Below are 19153 nucleotides of genomic sequence, written 5' to 3'. Positions count from 1 at the left end.
AAAGACTGTGCTCCGAAAAGTCTTAACTGTTACCATTTAGCAATTTCCCCCCATGATGTTCAGGAAAATAAAGCATTTAATAGCTCATAGCCACAGGCCCAAGCAAAGCATACCCGAGGAAGCGTCTTTGATTCTGACAAAACAGATGCTGCCAAGCATAAAAAAATCCTTCATTGTTTTTCAATGAAGTTTACAAAAATAAACAGTCAGAACATAATCCTTTTGAAGCTCAGTGCAAATGATAAGCAACTACTGCTAAGAAAAGTTGTAATGATTTTCTGACATTTCACAAAGGCTGATAGACTGGTTTCAGCCATTAATGCAACATGGAACTGGAACTGCTGGAGTTATCTGACTGGGATATCTTCCCTATTTCCCCATCTAGCAAAATCTTTCATAGTCACTAAGAATAATGCATTTGTATTTCTTTCTTTGCCAAATTCTACAGCTCTCTCTAGTGTGGCAAACCTAGTTTATTGCCTATGAGTAGTGTCGCTTGATACACTTCATGGGGAATGGAGTTTAATTAGAGCACATCGTTGTCCTTATAATCTGACATTTTATAGATGAGCTACTGATTCTGTTCTGCTGAATCAGGAAGAGTAGTGCATAGAAGTAAATATCTGTACCGCACATTGTAGTGTAACGCATAGATAAAGAGTGATACTATATTTCATCATGTTATAAGATGCTTTGGGTGTAAAGTTAGGGGTAGGAAAAAACACTTGCACATCACATTTGAGAGAGTGCTCGGACTATTAGCAGGTAGTTTACAAAATAAAAATAATCACCAAACAAGAAAAAAATTAACACAATTAAACCATGAATTTTGTTGCTTGGGTCAAAATGATCTGTTGGGCACTCTCAAAATTCATTCTTACCAACCTCCGCTTTGCAGGGTAAGCACCCAGAATAAAAGTATCCTGGGCTTTGAAACCCTGATTCAGAAAAGCATCTAGATTCAGGATCGCATTTGGATGGATATATTTACGTTTAAGCATGGTCTTAAGTGAAAATGGTACACACATGTGCCAGTGTTTCCTGAACTGGACTCTTCTACAAAACACTGAGTCCGACCAAATGATGCTTCTCTTTTAACAGGATCCCATCATGCACGTACATGCAATTAGTGAAAGCTCTTGGGCATTTGAATATTCTCCCACTCCCCTAGGGTGACCAGAGATCCCGATTTTATAGCAACAGTCCCGATATTTGGGGCTCTGTGTTATATAGGCGCCAATTATCCCCCCCACCCCTTGTCACGGTTTTTCATACTTACTGTCTGGTCACCCTACCCTCCCCCATCCTCCATTTTTAGGGGAACCTTCAAGCTAACACTACCATAAGAGGGTAAAAAAGGAAGTTGCGTGATGGACTTGCTAAGCGGGAGACAACAATTCCTATCAGCCACCTCCCCACTGCATGTTCCCTTCCTTATGGTCAGCAGGCAGAATGGGGCAAAAACTCCATGAAAAGTCTGTGAACCCAGTAATGATCAGGCACTTTTTGGGAAGCCATAGCAGCATGATTAGCCAGAAACTGCAGAGAGGAAATGCAGAGGGAACTGCATAGAGAGTAAGAATTTGGGAACTGCTGTGGAGCAAGGTGAAATAGGCAAGTTAGGCAGCTGCCTAAGGCAGCAGATTTGGCCTGGCCACCTCTCCATGACAGAGGGGCAGCCGGGCCAAACCTATGTGACCCCATGTGCCAGGTCTCAATGCCACGTGCTCAGATTTGGCCCAACTTCCCCTCTGTTATGAGAGGGGGGCAGCTGAGCCACATTTGAGGTGTGGGGAGCGGCACACTGAAGTGTTGCCTAGGGCAGCAGATTTTGTTGAGCAATCTGTGGGGTGTGATTCATAGATACTAAGGTCAGAAGGGACCATTATGATCATCTAGTCTGACCTCCTGAACAACGCAGGCCATAGAATCTCACCCACTCCTGCGAAAAACCTCTCACCTATGTCCTATGATATAGGACATGCAGCCAGGACCCAGTCTAGGTGGAACTCATGGGGAACAACAGGCTGGACTGGAAGCTGGTGCAGAGAAGCACCACTAAGTGAGCCTAGTCTGAAAACCTGCATGATCCTGTTTGCTTGACTAGAGACTGGACTGGAGAAGGCACCCACAGCACTAGACCTAAAGAAATTTCTCTCTTGCTTGGAGTGCCCCCAGGGTCCCAAACAAGAACTACTATTGCTCACTTTGAACTATAACTGTTTAAGCCACTGTACCTATGGTATTTGTAACCTATCCTTTTGCCAGCCCTATTAAAATACCATTTACTTTGGCCAAGTGTCTGAGTGGTTATTGGGACCCACCAGTGCTAGCCCCTGTACAGGCCTAGCTTTTGAAGTGCCTACAGTGCTTGCAGGTGGTTGGTTTTAAATCAAAGCAATTTTGTGAGCCTAACACAAGTTTGTGTCCAATGCATGTCATTGCATGTTCTATTGGTTGCACCTATCATAAAACACCATGTTTTTCATATACGGTTTGCTCCTCTAATGAAGGTCAAAACACTTCCCTGCAAGCTTCTTTCAAAATCAATCATTTTCATACAACTAACAGCTGATTTCTTTAAAAAAAAAAAAAAATCCAGCAGCAATCTGGCTCATACCTAGCTCGCATGCCCTTAACCAGCAAGGAAATGAATGTTCCACACCCATTTGCACTAAATTCAGTATTGGCCCTCTGCCAATACTTCCAGATGCTCTCTCACACAACTGCTTCATTCTGTCTCTAATTTAAGATTAACCAATTTCAGTTCAGATGACTCAAGTTAGTCAGTTTAGGCTGCTTTGGATTTCCATATGTCATTAAAAGGAGAAAAAAGGGGGGGCTTCAATAAATAGATCTATATAGCTAGTAACAAAAGTCATGGCTGAAGACAGGACATTGGGTGGGGTGAGCCAGGGTTCTGAGGTGGCACTAAGCATCCTCTGTCTCCGGTACTAGGCTGGCTCATTTTGGCTCTCCTGCTCAGGGTCTAGCTGACCACCATATGTGGAGTCAGGAAGGAAGCAGTGACCTTATGGGGGTTTCACCTTTCTCTGCAACGTGTGGGTGTAGTGTAGTGTGGGTCACTTGCCAAGATTATTTGGGTATATCTCACTTAATAATTTTCCTGCCATTGTGGGGTGAGGGGGAAGCCTCAAGCACTGGTGCACCTTGGTCCCTCCTATACTCTGTCCTAGGCACATAATAGTCCAGTCTCCAATGGGCTATAATACTTTGGTCTCATTTCAATTGTTGGGTTTAGTGCAGATGCTGGGTACTCTGGGTGGTTTGGATATAGAGGTCAGACTAGATCTGGTGGTCCCTTCTGGCCTTAAACTCTGTGGCTCTAAGATTAATGTAACAAAAGATAAAACAAAGAGAATATAAGAATATTTTGCACGTCTCTTGAGCTTTTTCATTGGAGGATTTCAGAATGCTTTACAAATGTTACTTGAATTATGCCACGTTTCATGTACCATGTGCTGGGTAGTAACATAAGAGGACCCCATGTTTCTAAAACTGAAGTAGCTCTTTACTAAGAGAATTATTTACAGACATGCTGGAACTGCAGTAGCATTCAAACCATGTGCACTCAGACTGGCTCCCAGGTGCCTCCTACAAACGCTTCTCTCCTCCCTCCAAGGTCCAGGCAGGTTGCTACACCACACAACACTTCTGTTATGCGAGTAAGTATTACTACTCCTTTTATGTACAAAAAAAAGGTTGAGGTGCAGAGAAGTTGGCTTACTCAAAGTCACACAAGAAGCACTGACAAAGTAGGAATAAATCCCAGATCTCCTGACTCCCAATCCTGTAGTTTAACCACAAACCCATCTTTCCTCCCATAGCTGTGTAATATTATCAAAGCACAAGGTAGTCCTATAAATCCAGTAACAAAATGAAAAAAGGACATGGAGTGCTGGGGGAAGTATGCAATTTCTTGGTTGGGAAGAATAGCCACAGTCAAAACGAATAGTTTGCCAAGGAGATCTTTCTTATTTCAAAATCTTTCTCTGGTTCCCTCCCCTCCCCCCCAGATAAAAACCCTAGCAGGAATACAGAGGATATTATTGGAATTTATAAGGAAAAAGAATAGACTAAGAGTGAGAGCAGATACTTTGTACAGACCCATTAAATAGGGTGGACTAGCTGTTCCAAATATGCAAAAATGCTACCGACCCAGCCATGTTAAAGCAGTAATGGATTGGGATCGCTCTAACACAGCCAAACACTGGGTCTTTATTAAACAAGAAAATTGCAGCAGGGTAAACATGACTAGGCTACCATGGATTAATAAAAAATCATGCCCACCAGAAATGTACACACATCCTTTAGCAAAGGCTACTCTATGAGTTTGGGACAGAACTAGAAATAAGTTCAGGTCTTTTCTCTCACCAATGACACCCATTGCAAATAATCCAGATCTTAACCCAAATTGCAAATCAGAGAGCTTCAAAGATTTGGAGAGCCATGGAATACACACAGATGACCTGATATTCAGTAAAGAAATTTTTCTCTTACTTAGAGATTAAAACTAACTGGCCCACTCTCTCCTGGTACCAGTACTTTCAAATCAGGCACTGTTTCTCAACTTTCTAGAAAACCTGTTTTTTATTCACAAAGCTAACTTTAATAGAAGCAATGGCACTGGTAAAAAAAAAAAACACAATTAATTTATAGCAATCTTTCCGGATAGCTTTCCTAACAAAAATGTGTCCATATATGGCATGCTGGGAAGAGGATATGGAGAGATCTATTATCCCAGCAGAAGGGGGTTTGATCTGGAAAAGAGGACCAGCAAGCTCAGTCTGTAGCACAATAAAAGAAAATTTCTTGAAGATTCTGTTTCAATGATACCTTGCATCAGTCATCTTAAAAAAAAAAAAAAAAAAATAGACTGAATGGAGATAAATGTTGGAGAAATTATGGTAAAAGAGGAGATTTTGTGGAATGTCCAGTCATTAGAGCGTATTGGGATGCAATCCAAAACCAAATATCACAAATTGTGGGATACTGATTACCAAATGAGCCCCTGCTAATCTTCCTAGGGGAAATGGTTTTCTTGCAGGCAAATGTACTTTGAGTATGGAATAAAATTGTAACCAAATATCTAAGTATCCATCAGCCCTCTGTCTATTTTGCTGGGTATGTAATTGGTGTGTTAATTTTTCCATAACCACAACCTCTCATATTTTTGAATCATTCCTTCAACGGCAGGGCTATTTTTCTTTTTTCAATGAGAGGCTACCAATAACCAAGCAGCTACTAGCAGATGAGAGATTAATTCTTCATTTCCTTTTGTGTGACCAACACACCTGTCCAATTTTTTTGATTAACAATTGATAAACATATCTGGTCTCTGAGACCAGACCACATCTGAGTCTTCACATCTTCCTTTAAAACAGTACAGGCAAAATTCTATTGGAATAGAACTTCAGAGTTACAAATATCTCGGGAATGGAGGTTGTTTGTAACTCTGAACAAAATGTTATGGTTGTTCTTTCAAAAATTTACAGCTGAACATTGACTTAATATAGCTTTGAAACTTTACTATGCAAAAGAAAAATGCTGCTTTCCTTTTTGGTTTAGTAGTTTGTTCAACACAGTACTGTACTGTATTTGTTTCGTTTTTGTTTTTTGTCTCTGCTGCTGCCTGATCGTGTACTTCTGATTCCAAATGAGGTGTGTGGTTGATTGGTCAGTTCGTAACTCTGAGCTTCTACTGTAATATCTGTGCTGCCAGGGGAGGGGCCTGGCCATACGAAAGGCTCTAGCTCTATGAAAAGTTCTTGAATTATCTTACCAATAAAAAGAAAAGGAGGACTTGTGGCACCTTAGAGACTAACAAATTTATTTGAGCATAAGCTTTCGTGAGCTACAGCTCACTTCATCGGATGCATGCAGTGGAAAATACAGTTGGGAGATTTTATATACACAGAGAACGTGAAACAATGGGTGTTACCATACCTGATCACTCTCGTTACAGTGTGTAAGGTGAGCTATTACCAGCAGGAGAGAAAAAAACCCTTCTGTAGTGATAATCAAGTTGGGCCATTTCCAGCAGTTGACAAGAATGTGTGAGGAACAGTTGGGGGCGGGGGGGTAAACATGGGGAAATAGTTTTACTTTGTATAATGACACATCTACTCCCAGTCTATCTGCTACCCAAGATCCATAAACCGGGAAATCCTGGACGCCCCATCATCTCAGGCATTGGCACCCTGACAGCAGGATTGTCTGGCTATGTAGACTCCCTCCTCAGGCCCTACGCTACCAGCACTCCCAGCTATCTTCGAGACACCACTGACTTCCTGAGAAAACTACAATCCATCGGTGATCTTCCTGAAAACACCATCCTAGCCACTATGGATGTAGAAGCCCTCTACACCAACATTCCACACAAAGATGGACTACAAGCCGTCAGGAACACTATCCCCGATAATGTCATGGCAAATCTGGTGGCTGAACTTTGTGACTTTGTCCTCACCCATAACTATTTCACATTTGGGGACAATGTATACCTTCAAATCAGCAGCACTGCTATGGGTACCTGCATGGCCCCATAGTATGCCAACATTTTTATGGCTGACTTAGAACGCTTCCTCAGCTCTCGTCCCCTAATGGCCCTACTCTACTTGCGCTACATTGATGACATCTTCATCATCTGGACCCATGGAAAAGAAGCCCTTGAGGAATTCCACCATGATTTCAACAATTTCCATCCCACCATCAACCTTAGCCTGGACCAGTCCACACAAGAGATCCACTTCCTGGACACTACAGTGCTAATAAGTGACAGTCACATAAACACCACCCTATACCAGTAACCTACTGACTGCTATACTTACCTACATGCCTCCAGTTTTCATCCAGACCATACCACATGATCCATTGTCTACAGCCAAGCTCTATGATACAACCGCATTTGCTCCAGCCCCTCAGACAGAGACAAACACCTACAAGATCTCTATCAAGCATTCTTACAACTACAATACCCACCTGCTGAAGTGAAGAAACAGATTGACAGAGCCAGAAGAGTACCCAGAAGTTACCTACTACACGACAGGCCCAACAAAGAAAATAACAGAATGCCACTCGCTGTCACCTTCAGCCCCCAACTAAAACCTCTCCAACGCATCATCAAGGATCTACAACCGATCCTGAAGGATGACCCATCACTCTCACAGATCTTGGGAGGCAGGCCAGTCCTTGCTTACAGACAGCCCCCCAACGTGAAGCAAATACTCACAAGCAACCACACACCACACAATGGAACCACTAACCCAGGAACCTATCCTTGCAACAAAGCCCGTTGCCAACTGTGTCCACATCTCTATTCAGAGGACACCATCATAGGGCCTAATCACATCAGCCACACTGTCAGAGGCTCGTTCACCTGCACATCTAACAATGTGATATGTGCCAGCAATGCCCCTCTGCCATGTACATTGGCCAAACCGGACAGTCTCTACGTAAAAGAATAAATGGACACAAATCAGATGTCAAGAATTATAACATTCAAAAACCAGTCGGTGAACACTTCGGTCTCTGAGGTCTGTAATCAAGTGACCAAAGCGGCAATTCTTCACCAAAAACCTTCAAAAACAGACTCCGAGAGACTGCTGAATTGGAATTAATTTGCAAACTGGACACCATTAAATTAGGCTTGAATAAAGACTGGGAGTGGATGTGTCATTATACAAAGTAAAACTATTTCCCCATGTTTGTTCCCCCCCCACACACACACACACTCTTCCTCACATGTTCTTGTCAAATGGCTCACCTTGATTATCACTACAAAAGGTTTTTTTTTTCTCTTCTGCTGGTAATAGCTCACCTTACCTGATCACTCTCATTACAGTGTGTATGGTAACACCCATTGTTTCATGTTCTCTGTATATAAAATCTCCCCACTGTATTTTCCACTGAACGCATCCGATGAAGTGAGCTGTAGCTCACGAAAGCTTATGCTCTATTAAATTTGTTAGTCTCTAAGGTGCCACAAGTCCTCCTTTTCTTTTTATGACAAAGATGTTACATGAAAGATACATATCTTCAGGCATTAGTGATGTAAATGCTGCAGACACCCATCATCTGCTAAAGTCAACAAAGCGAGGTGGGGTGGGGAGGAGAAGGAGCTGGGCTAACAACAGTGCAAGGGTAATATAATGTATTTTGGGATTAAAAGAAAACTGATAACATAGACTAGAAACCTCAACAGATAATCATGTTCTATGTTCCCCCCCACCTCCTAAAATAATCTCTCCTTTCTACCTGTCTCTCCAGTTGTCTTCCCATTTCCCTTTTGCCTCTAAGCTCCCTGAACAGATTTCCTGTCCTCTCACTCCTCGGTCCTGATCCCCTCCAATTTGGTTTCTCCTTCTTCCACTGAGCTGAAACTGCTCTTAAGGTTTTCATCTACCTTGCCTTGCTCAAGTCTCAGTGCCTCTGTTCCATGCATATTCTCCTTGTTCTTTCTCCAGTCTTTGATAGCATTGAGGCTGCACTCCCTCCTTTTTAAAGTTCTCTTCTCAGTTAGCTTTCATGGCCCTGCCCTCTCTTGATTTTCTCTTCTCCTCACTGATCTCCTTTAGTAGTTCCTCCTCTTCCCTTTCCCCCACTCTCTGTGGGATTCCCTCAGGGCTCTCTTCTTGTCCTTTGTATATCTTAGTCATGGATGATCTCATGCACTCATACAGCATCCACTATTATCTCCACACTGATCACATGTGGAGAGGTAGATCTGTGATTGAGTCTATCTCTTGCCAGCCAGAACTACGTATCGGAATGTCTCTCCAGTGTATCATCCTGAATTTCTCACTTTGAACATCTCATTTTGAACTCAAGGTAACCATGACCAAAACCAAGCTTTTAATTTTTCTCCCCAACTCTCCTCTTCGTCCTTTCTTCATTACTTGCCAAAGCTCTATATTAATCCCTCTCCAATGCTGATATAATGGAGAACTACAGAGGTGGGTTGACTCAGATCTATCTTTCCTCACCCTAATTTTCTCTCCCTCACTGAACTCCAGTGCAGTCTGCCCCTCAGGACTATATGGTTGTTGCCTCTATAGGTCTGTCTTTGTGCTGGCCAAATTGTGGGGCAGGGGAGATTGACCATCCAGACAGGAGCAGCCCCCCCTTGTTGGAAAAGGGATAAATGATACTATCATAAATCACATCCAAGCAGGCAGAGGGACAGCAGCTATATGCTCCAAGGATACCAGTAATGGGCTAACCAGCTGCTTGTCCCCATTCATCCTGCTGGGATATTGGCTCCTGTTGAAGAAAAGACAGGGGAGAGCAGGGTCATGTCAATGGACACAGAACTTTACTTGTCATTTGAGATCACATCCAGTAGTAAGGCAGTAGGTGACATGGAATGCTTTGGACAGACTCTCTCTCTCTCTCTCTCTCTCTCTCACACACACACACACACACACGTGCTTGAGTGAATGCGGGGAAGTAGTGGAAAGAGGTTGCACACTTCTTAACATGCTGTAGGACACAGACACTTCTATACACTCTCCAACAATCCTCTGGCTCATGTGGAAGGTGTTTCCCATAGATACACTCATGTAGGATGGAGTGAATTGCTCTTGAGGGAACACTTAGTGTCCCTGAAGGTTCTCTTTCCAGTCTCAGCCAGGTCAAGTGCTTTGGCTGGAGTTTCCCCCCATTTGTAGCCTTCCCCAGAGCTCCTGCAGCCATCACACACTATTACCAACTATTACACACTATTACTAACCCCAAGCATTCAAAAAAATATGAGTCAGGTCCCCACAAAATCATGAGAACAGCTTTGAAATCATGAGATTTTTAAATAATACAGGTGGGGTTCTTTTCTTCTGGATCTGGGCCTTTAGGGTAAGCTCATTTCACTTTGTCAGGCTTTTCCCTGCAGCCACATATGATCAAAAATTACTATGTTTTAATGAAAGCTGAGATTTTCATGCCAGATCTTGGTCCAGGACCTGGGGCTTTAAGCTAAACATCAAATACACAAAACTCATGATGAAATCACAAGAACTGGCAACACTGTAAACATGATCCTGTAGCTCAGTCCACAGCCTCTACTCGTGAGTGGCCCATTACCAACCCTGTGCTCAGAAAGGAGGCCAATTTCCACCATCGTCATCATAGTTACTTATTATTGTTCCTGGCAGAGATTCCTTGACCACTTCCTTTGAGAAGCTTCCGGGCTGTTTCCAATTTGGCCAGTACACCCAGAACCACCACATGGAGCAGCTGCAGACAAACGGACAGCAGCTGTTACTCCCATCCCCTGAACATCTTTTAAAACTTCCAGTTTGGGTGGAAAAAGCCCTGTTTACATACGCTAATACTAATGATATATGTAAGTCCAACCAGGGGGTGTAGCCACTTCTATGTTTATCTGTTAAAAATGCCACTGCTGATTACAAGATTAGGCACCTCCCCCCTGCATGTGTTTCACTGCTCAGCATTACCTTGGATGGGTGGATGCTGTTAAGCACTGATGCAGAGATGCACAAAGCAAGCCATTTACAGGGCACAAGAAGTTTTATTCATCCTGCAAAACCCAGGAACTATGATACAGTAACTCCTCACTTAACGTTGTAGTTATGTTCCTGAAAAATGCAACTTTAAGCAAAATGATGTTAAGTGAATCTAATTTCCCCATAAGAATTAATGTAAATGGGGGAGTTAGGTTCCAGGGAAATTTTTTTCACCAGACAAAAGACTAATTATATATACACACACACACAGTATACGTTTTAAAGAAACAATTTAATACTGTACACAGCAATGATGATTGCGAAGTTTGGTTGAGGTGGAGGAGTCAGAGGGTGGGATATTTCCCAGGGAATGCCTTACTGCTAAATGATGAACTAGCAATCAGCTGAGCCCTCGAGGGTTAACCCATTGTTGTTAATGTAGCCTCAGACTCTACAAGACAGCACAAATGGAGAGAGGGGAGACAGCACGGCAGACAGAGACACACACACCCTGTGTGTGAGTGATAGAGATGCACAAGGCCCCTTTAAGTATGCTGACCCCACTCTAAGTACATTGCCTTTTTAAGTAGATCAGTAAGTTGAGACAGAAGCTGCTGCTGGGAAGCTCCCTCCCTCCCTGAGCCCTGTTGTGTCCCCATCTGCTCTATGGAAATGGGGTAAGCAGGGTGCAGGGGGAGGGGAACACACTGACATTAGCCCCCTCTTCCCTTCCCCCGCCCCCCTTCCCACCCCTCCCCCGGCACAGCAAGCTCTGCGGAGCAGCTCCAAGGCAGAGGGCAGGAGCAGTACATGGCAGTGCGGGGAGGGACAGCTAAACTGCCCAGCAATTGATAGCCTGCTGGGCGGCTGCTGCACAGGGAACTTAGACGGGCTGCTGGTCCACCGTGGTTCCAAGCCCTCACCAGCTAGCTCCAAGGGGCTGCTCTTCCTGCAAGCAGTGGACAAAGCAGGCAGCTGCCAAATGACCTGATAAGGAGCATTGTGCAACTCTAAACGCGCATGTTCTCTAATTGATCAGCAACGAAACAACATTAACTGGGATGAGTTTAAGTGAGGAGTTACTGTACATACAAGTCAGTACATTGTCTATTAATTAGCTATTATATACACATGCACACACACATAAGAGAATTCCTGTAACAGATGCCACACCTAGAGCACTTAGAGCTTGACAGCCATAATTACAGCACAGTAAACAATGATACCAGAAGTGGATCCCAGCACCTTATGTGTAAGGGAACCTGCCCCAGAATCCTCATTACTAATTTCATTCTGCTCCAGGTGTTTCCCCAGACTGGGATCGCCATCTTAAGGGAGAACTCATTCTTTTGAACCACATTCTTATAGGAGCACGCAGTGTGAAAAGTGCTTTGTATGCTGTGAAACTCAAGCTTTGTACAGCAATCTGCCAGTACAAACAGTAACAAGGAGCTGGCACTGTTCTTGGAGCATCATGGCTGCCAGTCAAGACTTGCGTCACTGTAAAACAGGAATCAGAGTAGCAGCCGTGTTAGTCTGTATTCGCAAAAAGAAAAGGAGTACTTGTGGCACCTTAGTCTCTAAATTGGTTAGTCTCTAAGGTGCCACAAGTACTCCTTTTCTTTCTGTAAAACAGGAAAAGACTGCCTCAAGCAAGCAAAAGTTGCTGTTTTATTCTTACCTGCATTCCCTGCTTGTGCTCCACATCTGTTGCATCCAAAATTATGTTATAAACTGGATGGCTATGGGTTGAGTTGAAACTTGATTGAGATTGATAGGTGTGAAGGCCTCTTTCAAGTAAGTGTAAGGATTAGCCCCCACCTAGGGCAAAAGAAGTATGTGAACCCAGATAGAAGTTTTTTGGGTAGGGGTTTTGTGTGTGAGAGGGAAGGCCGATCACACAGAGATGGATCGACAGACAGCCAGCCAGAAGGAGCAGCTGAGAGCACGTCTCGCCCTGGAAGAAAGCTGGGGAGAGGCTTTTGGGTCACGGTGTTGGATCATATTAAAGAAGTTCTGTATTAAAATCACAAATGAGTTTGATTCCCCATAGTTTAAATTCAAGGGTATTACTAATTAAGAGGTCTCTTGGTTTTTGGTACTGTTTCTCTCCCTCTCTATGTGAAACTTGCAAGCTGCTAATTGTGTTAGTACATCCTAAGACCAAGTCTGTTCTCAAAGCAATACTTTGTAACAACAACTACTCACACAGAGAGAGACTCAAAGCAATACTTTGTAACAACAGAAACAGCACATAGAGACTCCTCGCCCTTTTGTATTTATCTCACTTTGTTAACAATTGTGATTAAAATAGAGATAGAGGATGTATGTGGATGGATGCTTGGTGTGGATAATAACCGAATGATCAGGGAGGTGCCAGCCTAAGAATCCAGTGTTGATCAGCCGAAGAAGGCGTCAAGTGGAAACAACCAAAGGACCCCCAGAGGGCAGACTGGTATCCACCCAACAGCCTCAAGGATGGGAGAACCAAAGAACAAGACTGAGCAGTCAGGAATGTGCCATCTGCTGATTGATTCAGCAACAGCATGATGAAGCAATTGCCATAGACTGGCATAGGAAGAAATTCCTATAAAAATGGACTCTAGAAACTGAGAACTTTGGGGTCTGATTCTGCAAACCAATTTCCAGGAGCATCTGACAAGGCCCTGCTCCCTCCTCATGTCCAGGCCACCTGGCCAGTGGCTTGGCATGAGCAACTCTAAGGCTGGTAACTATGATAACAACCTTGCAGAACCTGTGTGTGTGTTTGTATGAATGAATGTGTGAATAAATATGAAATTGAATGAATGGAATGTTATAGCTATAACTCACTGTTTACTATGATTCTTTCTGTATTCACAATAAATGTGGCATTTTGCCTTTTCCCCTTTAATAAGATCCTGCTGGTTTTTATTTTATTGGTATAACAACAGATGCAGTCTGAAAAAATGTTCTTGGTGGTGTAAGCAAAAGAAGCCATGTCCTGGTATTCGATTCCTTCTGATTCAGAGACACGGGACTCTGTACATTCTTTGCAAATAGGCAAAACTGCACCAAAGAAATACCAATTTCCACTTTCAACCCAGCAAATCCCCAGGGCCCCAAACTTTGACTAGCTGCAAGGGTCAAAAGTGGGCAAGAGTTACATAATATGCAGCCATTACAGTCAGTCCTGCATTTGCCAGCGGAATTGGAAGGAGGGATCTTTCTACAGGGTTTGGAGTCTGCTCCCCTTCCATTAGACATTGTCCTAACATGACTCTGGTTTCAAATGTCCCACAACAAAGGCAAGAGACAAATGTTAAAGGCTTTAAGCAGCCAGGCCCCTTTTTTAAAAGTCCAAACAGACACTGTTTGTTGTTGTGCACCAGCCATGCAGCATGTATGCATATATGTAGCGCAGTCCTACTATGTTGTTTTGAAGGAGCTGGTGTCAAAGTGAAAGAGGTGGGTGAATGTAAGAGGAAAGAGACAAAAAGTGGTTCTACTAAAGAGCAAGACAAATGGCTGGTGGCATATTTTAAAAAACATTGATTTTCACTTTAACTTCTCCAGTCAGCCATTGGTAAATTGGCATATCTTTGGATCAGCCAGGACTCCAGTACAGCCACCAGGTTCCCTAGTTCGCTGTTGCCCACCCTCATAATACTGCCATTTTCTTTTAATAATATCTACACTTATCATTTTCTTGAATAATGCCAGGGCCATGTTATAGGACACTTATTAACTACACTAAAGAGCAAAAACTTTTAGACAGCAGGCTAAGACCCTGGCTCTGAGGATCTGTCTTAGCAGAACCTCACTTGTGTTAGTGTTGGTCCTATGCAACTGATTTGATATCATTGCCTTCCCCATATATGCCTCTCACCTCCCAATAGAAGCCAGCAATACAGAGCTGGCATAATGATAAAATTGCATCTTACCAAAATAGAGTCATACCCACACCATAAGAACAGGGTCCTTTTGGCAGCTCAACCATCAGAATAATGGGGGAAATATGGGGAAGAAATCCCAAAAATTTCAGGGTCAGTGCAACTTTTTAAAAGGATGACATAAAAACCTGGGTTAATTATCTGCAAGCACAATGGGCCCTAGGGTTTCCAAGCCTCCAAGATTGTCCTGGAGTTTCCAGGTTTAAAAATTAATCTTTAATTAAAGATTATGTCATTTGATGAAACCACCAGGAATACATCCAACCAAAATTGGCAACCGTAGTGGGCTGCAACTTTTTTTTCCATGTCATGATCCTCTGTTACAGCAGAAGGAAGTTTTGGGACTCCCCCTCTTCTAGCCATAAAGGAGAGTCATGACTCTTATGGCTCACAGACTGAGAACCCATGTCTCGCACATTCCTTTATTTGCATCATTTCAGTGGCACAATTATAGGTTCTATTCTTTGTAGAATACAGAAAAATAAAGCTAACAGATATACATTCCTTTATAACGGGAAACACAAAATGGATAAACATCATCATAGGATGCTGTTCTCAGAAAACAGACAACAATCATAAACCTTTTTGAAAATCCCAGTTACATATCCACTGAGGCTCTGGGTCCTCAGCCATCCTCAGACAATTCCCTGGTTTTTGAAGAAATAAAGAACTGCTTTGATTTTTTTTAAATGTACCAAAATACCCTGTGAAAATGCTTATGGAAAACATTGTGCATGAAACTATTCTCACTCAGAGAGAGACAACTGTGAAAACTCCTGCCATGCAAAGGATCAGAGAATGGGAAAGTAAGGAACAGTACATTGGTAACAAAAGAGGAAGCTGGAAAAGGGAACTTCACAATATAATCTTTTTTTTTTTTAAAGTTTTACAACCTATAACAGTATGGCTTTCCCCATTGGGCTCAAGAGCCTGGGCCTAAGTCAGCCTTGATTACAGGACAAGCCCCATGTGGGTTGTGTCAGGTGCTTCCCATATAAAAAGAGCAGGCAGTAGCAGTGAAAGGGGGAAGTATGGGAGACTGCAGTTCTATTTGTAGAGCTTTTAGGGCATAAGAAGGTTCTTGCAGGCCACTGAGTCAGCAGGGGAAAAGCTGAAGAAGCAAGAGTGGGAGAAAGCTCCCCAGGTGTAGGGTGGCCTGGGAGAGACCTTGTTGTGGCAGGAGAGAGCCTATGAAGGCCAACTGGGTGAGTTTTGTTATGTGTCATTTTGGGTTAATCAAGAGAGATGCTGAACTGGGCTTTAAATTTAGAGAGTCAGTATGTACTAGAGGACTCAATAAATTGGACCTGAATAGGGGACTTATTTGAACTGTTTGTGAGGGGGCCCTGAAGACAGGGAAAGCAGAACACAGGTAGGGGGCTCTGGTGTGATCCCTGCCCAGGAGGAGGCACTTGGGTGGTGGCTGCCTGCGCTACATGGTTAGTGGTGACTTTCTGGGAGGGTGGTTAGGATTCATGATTTTTGAACTCTGGTGTTTGGTAAGGCTGGAATTGTGGGGGGGCAACTGATGATGGGAGCAGAGCTGCTGGGAACTTGGCGAATGTGAAAAAGGAGCAGCACACTGGGTGACAAATAGGTGTTGGAAGAAGCCCTCCATATAGGTCTCTTATGCAACTCTGAATTTGTGCTTTGATACCAATTTGAACATAGATCAGAGTAGTCACTATATTAGAAAGGTAAAAATGTCGTCTTTCTCATTTGTTTGTTATCCTTCTGTTTTTAGACTCTCTTCCTATCAGTTTATCGGTTTTCCTGGATGATTTTTAACCCTTCTTTATACTATAAAGTTAAGTCAATGTTAATATGTTCACCAGGGAAAGTCCATCAATAATTTGACATTCAGGAAATAGAGAGGGAAAACTTTGTAATAAGAGTGATATTCAAAACTCATAAGCCTTTTAAGGACCTGACATATTTCATCAGATTGTATAGTATCTTACTGTGGAGTTATTCGTCTCATAGTAAAACACTCTTATGAGAGAGGTGGCAAAATCTGTCCCTGAATACAAAAATCATTGTCTAAGTTCAGAAGCATAATTTGCACTTCTAACTACTGTAAAAATGCAAGTAGGTGGCTGTGTGCTGATGCCTGCTTGCTTGTCTTCATACTCATGTTTTGGGTATTCAATAGACTTTACTTTATCCCCCGCAGAAATCGGTCAAGCCTTCAAAACTTGCATATGCAAGCCAGGCTCAGCTTTGTGAAAATGTCTTTAGTATTTATATTAGAAACCAAATGATCCTTGAGAAAAGTAGTCAAATTAAATATTTGAAGACTTACCATAGCCACTGTGTAAAGAACTAGCCATGTCCGATGAGCAGATGCTTTCACAGATGGTACCCTCGCATGACTCTCGAGGTTCAGCCCAGTCCAGTAAGGGTAGTCACTGCCTGTCCTGTATCATAGCGTGCCTTAAGTGCTCCATTGCTGCAGCTCATGGCCTGGATGCCCACAGCCGTCAGACAAGCATGCAGCTCTGTGAGTATCTGTATGCTGTGCACCCTGTTTCAGCACTTTATCCCTAGCTGCCTGCCTCCACCACCCCAGTACCACCCTGCTCTCAGCCAGTCATGGTTACTACTTGCAGGGTGACCCCAGCACACCCCCAGTCCCAACTTTCACTAAAACTGTCTCTGCCCTGACGTGTCCAGCACTTTCCTGAAGCACTCCAGGAAGTCAGGTCCATTGCTCCTTTAAACAGACAAAAGCACAGTTCACACTTTAATGGGAGCTAACAATCACTACAATTCAAACACAGCACTGTGTTGGCTTAGATTAAAAGTGAAACACATCTGTTTAATCAAAAAGTGAGTGGCTTTCTATGAGCTTGAGTATAAGGGATAAAGACCAAAACATGGTTATAAGCAAACAAAAGTAAAAATATGCTTTCTAATGGCTAAGAGCAACTTAATAAGCTACAGTCTTTGGGAAGAAATCTACCTTGAACAATCTTTCATCTGTGGTTGATTTATTTTTCCTCTCATCCTGACTTTCCACAGAAAGTCAAGATGCTGGCTTCCCTTTTCTCCCTAGGTGAAAGATAAAGTCTCTCTGCTTCTTATCTCCCCAAAGGTATGTCTTTGTCTCGCTAGTCAGGAAGGACTCCTGGGAATTCAGTCTCCTGTGTGTCATTGGGGTGCCGGAGCCATATTAATTCTCTCACCCTGATCCTGAAATTGAAACCCCCACTGGTTTAGCTCTATGGCTGTTTGCTAATGAAAATTGAGGTAAACCCATATTCCTTTGTCTAGGGCACACCGTTTATCGCCTTTACCTCTGGTCTTAAATATATTCTAGTAACATCAGACAACAGGAATTCATAACTTTACAAAACCAGTGGTGCTAAACACTTTTTTCATAGTGAGTTTCTGCCTTCAGCATCCCATGTACTTTGGTTACTACTTCAAGCCTGGGGGTGTGGCAGCACCCCTAGTTCCAGGACCGATGCACACAACATTAACACCTGCATTTTATAATGATCAGTGTGTTAGCTTTCATATACCTCATAAGACATAGTTTGTACATGGTAGAGTAGTGTGTGAATACATTGATGTTGGTCAATGTGACGAAGTGGGACTGTTCTTAAAGTTTCCTCTGAATAGTGTGGGGGTGCCTCAGTTTCCCCTATGCAGTTCTTAAGTATCTAGGTGGTGGGATAAGAGTGTATGATCGTTGCAGAGCCCTAGAGGGCAGGTGTGTGCAGGGGTCTGGACACAGAGAATGGCCAACACCCTGTTTCCTGGCAACTGATGGCCTGGCCCTTCCCCCCTGCAAGGTCAGAGCTAAAGGGTTGGAGAACAAAGGAATCAGGTAACCTCCTGGCCCAGGAAAGGGACAAAGCCCAGAGGAGGAGGGGCTGGGGAGAGTTTCACTTGGGGCTGGCTGGGGACATGGAGAGAAGTGCAGACATAGTTGTCTGGCTCACTGCCCCCCAAAATGGACCCAGCTGAGGGGTCCTGTTCTCTGCACCTACAAGCTCTGTGTTAGACCATGTTCCTGCCGTCTAATAAACAGTCTGTTTTACTGGCTGGCTGAGAGTCAAGTCTGACTGCGGAGTTGGGGTGCAGGACCCTCTGGCTTCCCCAGGAGCTCGCCTGGGCGGACTTGCTGTGGGAGGCGCACGGAGGGGCAGAGAGGATACTGAACGCTCCAAGGTCAGACCCAGGAAGGTGGAAGATGAGAGCTGTGTGTCCTGCAGACAGTCTGCTCACAGAAAGGAGACTTCCCCAGAGTCCTGACTGGCTTCATAGGGAGCAGTTCCAGAGCATCACCCGGGGACTCCGTGACAGTCACATTTTGCCAAATTCATAGGCTGGAAAATGCATGGCAAGATTGTTCCCACTCTCCAGCCACCTAGCCAATACAATAGGTAAAATCCCCGAATCAAATATTCCTGACTAGACTGTGAACTGAGGCCTCTAACTTATAACTGTATAATCCCCACACTCCAATCAAACATTGGAGCACACATTCTCACTTCCCCTCTTTGTGCACTTTCCCCAGCAATGATGGACATTGCAAATGACACAATCCTGACTAATGTAGTAATTTAGCAGTGTCATGCTCCAGTTTGCTCTATTACTTTTGTCTTTCTTGCAAACAAGTATTCCCTTTCTGATATTCACCAAGTGCATTAGAAGGAGTCCTATTTATTGATAAACTACAAATGTTGATGAAAGGTGTACTTGAGTTGACTGTGTCAAGTATTCCATAAAAATGAT

This window comes from Natator depressus, chromosome 4 (assembly GCF_965152275.1).
Source record: "Natator depressus isolate rNatDep1 chromosome 4, rNatDep2.hap1, whole genome shotgun sequence".
Lineage (NCBI taxonomy): Eukaryota > Metazoa > Chordata > Testudines > Cheloniidae > Natator > Natator depressus.
This window is presented reverse-complemented; position numbering follows the sequence as displayed.